The sequence below is a fragment of the Gracilinanus agilis genome, chromosome 2 (genome assembly GCF_016433145.1).
Source record: "Gracilinanus agilis isolate LMUSP501 chromosome 2, AgileGrace, whole genome shotgun sequence".
NCBI lineage: Eukaryota > Metazoa > Chordata > Mammalia > Didelphimorphia > Didelphidae > Gracilinanus > Gracilinanus agilis.
The window spans coordinates 496,842,124-496,847,182 of NC_058131.1; the positions used below are offsets into that span (position 1 = coordinate 496,842,124).

The 5,059-nt window shown below is 36.9% G+C and overlaps 1 pseudogene; it reads right to left on the reverse strand.

The window, feature by feature from the left end:
• Positions 1-439: 439 nt before the first annotated feature.
• The window catches only part of LOC123234024, a 32,005-nt pseudogene continuing 27,385 nt past the window's right edge, over positions 440-5,059 (reverse strand).

Consider the following 5,059-nt stretch of genomic DNA (forward strand, 5'->3'; position numbering starts at 1 on the left):
TCTTAGTTTCCTATGGAGTTCTCATTTATTAAATTGTACTAATCCATCACTATCTGAATGATATGATACTATAGGAACTCTTACTATATAGTTTATAAAAGGAAGAAATAAAATACAATTGGAACATAACTGCACTTTAATTTCAACAACCATTCATATGTACAAACCATTACAAAATTTAAAAAATAGTTGGGGTAGCCAGAATGCAAATGAATGGAAATACTCCATGGTTGAGATAAAGTTAGCATTTTTTCCTGAAATATGAATTTTAAATACCTTTGTCTAAGGGAAAAATAACTGGAGTTTGAAGGGGAGGGGAGGCTTTTGGGAAAGTGGACAGGTGCATTATCTGCTCCCTTCTCCAAGAGACAGGAGGTAACAGGATCACTGCGGGAAATCTGGTTAATATCATCTCTCTCCACTCTTTGGAATCTCCTTCTCATTGGACACTAATAAGAAGTGGGTTACAATTCTTGAAAATGCTGTTCAGGGGTCCAAAGGACATATTTTCTACAAAAACTTTGTGGTGATCCAGTGCTCCAGCTCCAATGAAGCTCCCTTTGCAGCCCAAGTGAGACATGACTCAGCTTTCCACAGTTTTCTGCAGCCACTGGGCACTCTCCTCTGGAGATACATCTCCTTTCCTGCTCAGGAAACTGTGGGCCAGCAGGACTTCTTTGACATGTTCTTCCAGAGCCCTCCACACTATGTTATTGATTAGCTCAGACCTGCTGGAAATGGTATGGAAATAGAGCAGATGGATTAACTCTAGGTTATTCAGTTTCCCCTAGCAGGTGAAATCATGAAGGTTCAGTGCCCCGTGACACAAATGAAAAGCAGCAGAAGCATGGAGGTAGATAGATGGAGAGGAAGCAGCCTTTATGCCCAAGTTGATAAAAGCCACAACCCCAACATGACTGTAGTATGGAGCAAAGCTAAATGAAGTCTGGAAGTCCATGTCTTCACCCTTGGCTGTAAGTACTGCAGTTTGTCCATAGGTGCTTCATTGAAACTCTTGAGCACCAGGGGGCTATGTTTGGTGTTCACTGCCATAACCACATACTGAAAATAGGACCTTTCTTCTGATTGCTTAGTGAAGAAGCCCAGATAACTCCATGTACTGGGAGAGATAATCCCCTTGAGCTGAACTAGAGCCCAGAACTGCTTCAAAGTGTACTCTCTGAAGTTAGCCTTCACCTTGACCACCCAAGGATAGGGAAAAAGTCAACACCTCCTCTGACAGAAGGGAATAGTTGGTTTCATCTAATAGGAGCTCCAGAGCCCTAAGCAATTCCTGAATTATTTCTTTCTAGTTGCTTATAGTATTTTCTCTTTGGACTGGGAGGTCATGAACTTAGCTATAACATTCCTGAGAATTGTCATTTGGGGATTTAATGCATTAAGTCTGTGGATTCTTTCAATATCTATTTTACCTACCTGTTCAAGAATATTAGATCAGTTTTCTTGAATAATTTCCTATAGGATGATGTATAGGCTTTATTATTATTTTTTTTTTAGTCATGACTTTCAGATAGTCCAATAATTCTTAAATTGTCTCTCCTGGATCTATTTTCCATGTCAGTTGTTTCTTCAACAAAGTGTTTCATATTTTTTCTTTTTTTTCATTCTTTTGATTTTGTTTTATTGTTTCTTGATGTCTTGTGAAGTCATTAGTTTCTAATTGCCCAATTCTAATTTTTAAAGACTGAATTTTTGTGCGTGTATGCCTACTCTGTTTTTTTTTTAAATATTTTTCTGACTTCTGGGTTAAGAGACCTGCAGAGTAGTAACTAGAAGCTTACTATCATCACCACAGACCAATACCTGACACCCCAAAAGGACAAAAAAACCAAATCCAGATAAATGAAAAAACTCCACAATAAGACACAGAATCAAAGGTACATGGGATTTGGGTATTTCCACTATAAGGGGGTGAAATAGCTCCCGCCAAATCATGAGCTGATCAACCCTGCCCCTCCCCACCTACAATGCCAGAGTCAGACCCATTGTGTCAGAATTACAGCAAGTGTGCAGCAATATCTAGGGTCTTGGCAGCTGACTAAGAGCACCAGGGACCTACCCCTAAAAGCAGCAAGACCTTAGCCCTCAGGAGGCTAAAGACTTTGGATGCAGAGATAGAATGTGATGGGGCAGGAGACAAAAGTAGACTAGAGACTACTTGAAAAGAAGCCTTAGGTAGAAACTGCTCTGTAACTCCATAAACAGAGAGACTGCCCTCCTCCCTCAGATTTCTGACTGAGAAGGAAAATCAGCATAGTGATGGCAAGCAATACCCAGGAAATAACCACCAGAAAGAACAAGAAAAAGACACTAACCCTTGATAACTTTACAGAGAAAAATCCAGAACACAGAGGGGACAGCAGAAGAAGACAAACAAGTAAACACATTCAAACTTTCCCCCCAAAATGGAAATTGGTTACAAACTCTTCAAGAGTTCAAATCTGAGATCATGAGAAAGGTGGAAGAGATTTGGCAAGAAAAGTGGGAAATAGTTAAAAAAGAAAATAAGTTTAAAAGACAAAATTTCACACTTGGAAATTGAGGTACAGAAATCAAATGAAATAATAAGCAAATTGAAGACTAGAAATGACTTGCTGGAAGCCATGAAGAGCAGGATAGACCAAATGGAAAAGGAAAATCAAAAAATTATAGCGGAAAACCAGTCTTTAAAGACAAGAATTGGGCAAGTAGAAGTCAATGATCTCGCAAGACATTAACAATTAATAAAGCAGAGTCAAAAGACTGACAAAATAGGAGGAAACATGAAATATTAGACTGAGAAAATTAATGACCTTGAAAACAGGTCTAAAAAAAAATTTGAAAATTATTGGTCTGCCAGGAAACCCACAAATCAACAGGAACCTGTATATCATACTACAAGAAATTATCCAAGAAAACTACCCTGATGTTCTTAAACAAGAGGGCAATATAGACATTGAAAGAATCCATAGATCACCCTCTACACTAAATTCTCCAAAGACCACCCCCAGGAATACAATTGCTAAATTCAAAAGCTTCCAAGCTAAGGAGAAAATTCTACAAGAAGCCAGAAAGAGACAATTCAGATATCAAGGAAGACACATCAGGATTACACAGGATCTGGCAGCCTCCACACTACAAGACCACAAGGATTGGAATATGGTATTCAGAAAGGCAAGATAATTGGGTCTACAAGCAAGGATCACCTACCCATCAAAACTGACTATATACTTCCAGAGGAAAGTATGGGCATTCAACAAAATAGAAGATGTACAAATGTTTTTAAAGAAAAGACCAGAACTAGGTGGAAAGTTTGATATCTGACCACAAAAAACAAGAGACATATGAAAAGGTAAATAAGAAAGAGAGGGGAAAGAAATTTTTTTTAAAATTTGCTTCTTTAAGGGCTTTGATAAGATCAAATTACTTGTATGTCTATATGGAAAAATGGCATGTGTAACTCTCAAAAATTGTACTCACTATTATAGTAATTTGAAGAATTATTCATAGGGAGAGGTTGGGGTACTAAATTGTTTAAGATGATATGCAAAAAAAGAAAAGGGGGGAATAGAAGATGGCAATAAGAGAAACTTGAAGGAATAAGAAAATAGGATAATCTATACTACACAAAGAGCCTCATAGGAAGGGGAGGGAATACATACTATTATTAGAAGGAGAGAAAGAGAGTGTTAATAGGCAATACTTAAACCTTACTCTCAGTGGAATCATCTCTGAGAAAGAAGAACAGCTAGATCCATTGGTGTATTGAATTCTACCTTACCCTATGGGGAAAGTAAGAGGGGGAAAACCAAGGTAGGGTAGTTGGGTAGGAAATTCAAAAGTGAGGAAAAGAAAGGGAGGAGGGAATTTAAAAGACCCTTAACAAACAATAAGAGGGATACATCAAGGGAGGGGGCTTGAGGAGAAGTAAACTGAAGGTTGGGATAGGTGGGTCTGATTAAAAGTAAACGACTGGTTTAAAAGGAAATAGTGAAAGAAGAAAGGGCAGAAGAAGGAGAGGAATTCAAAATGTTGAGGAATAAATGGATGGCAATCATAACTCCGAATGTGAATGGGATGAACTAGCCCATAAAACAGAAGCAAATAGCAGAGTGGATTAAAGACCAAAATCCTACCATATGTAGTTTACAAGAAACACACATGACGCAGAAAGACACACAAAGGGTAAAAGTAAAAGGCTGGAGCAAAATTTTTTGGGCTTCAACTGAGAAAAAGAAGGCAGGAGTTAAAATCACAATATCTTACAAAGCCAAAGTAGAAGTAGATTTGATTGAAAGAGAGGGAAGGTAATTATATCCTGGTAAAAGATAGTATAGACAATGACCAAATATCAGTACTTAACATGTATGCACCAAATGGTATAGCATACAAATTTCTAAAGGAGAACCTTGCAATGCTCAAGGAGGAAATATATAGTAAATCTATACTAGTGGGAGACCTGACTCTTTCTCTATCACATCTAGTTAAATCAAAACAAAACATAAGTGAGAAAGAGGTAAAATATATGAATGAAATTTTAGAAAAATTAGTGTTAACAGATATGCTGAGAAGAATAGGGACAAAAAGGAATACACTTTCTTTACAACATCACATGAAACATTCACAAAGATAGACCATGTCCTGGGGCATAGAAACATGGCAAACAAATGCAAAAGAGCAGAAATAATAAATGCAAACTTTTCAGATCATAATGCAATAAAATAATAATTAGTAAGGGTACATTGATAGGCAAATCAAAAATCAATTGGAAATTAAATAATATGATTTTCCAAAATCAAAGAACAAATCATAAAAACAATTAATAATTTCATTGACGAGAATGTTGTACATAGCAAGAATAATATTTTTTGATGGACAACTGGAAGATACTTCAAACAAAAAATGGAAAAGAAGATGAAATATATTTTAATCTGCATTCAAACTCTTTCAGTTTTTTTCTGAAGGTAGATATCATTTTTTTTAACATTTATTAATATTCATTTTTAACATGGTTACATGATTCATGCTCCCCTTTCCCCTTCAACCCCCCCCCCCGCGC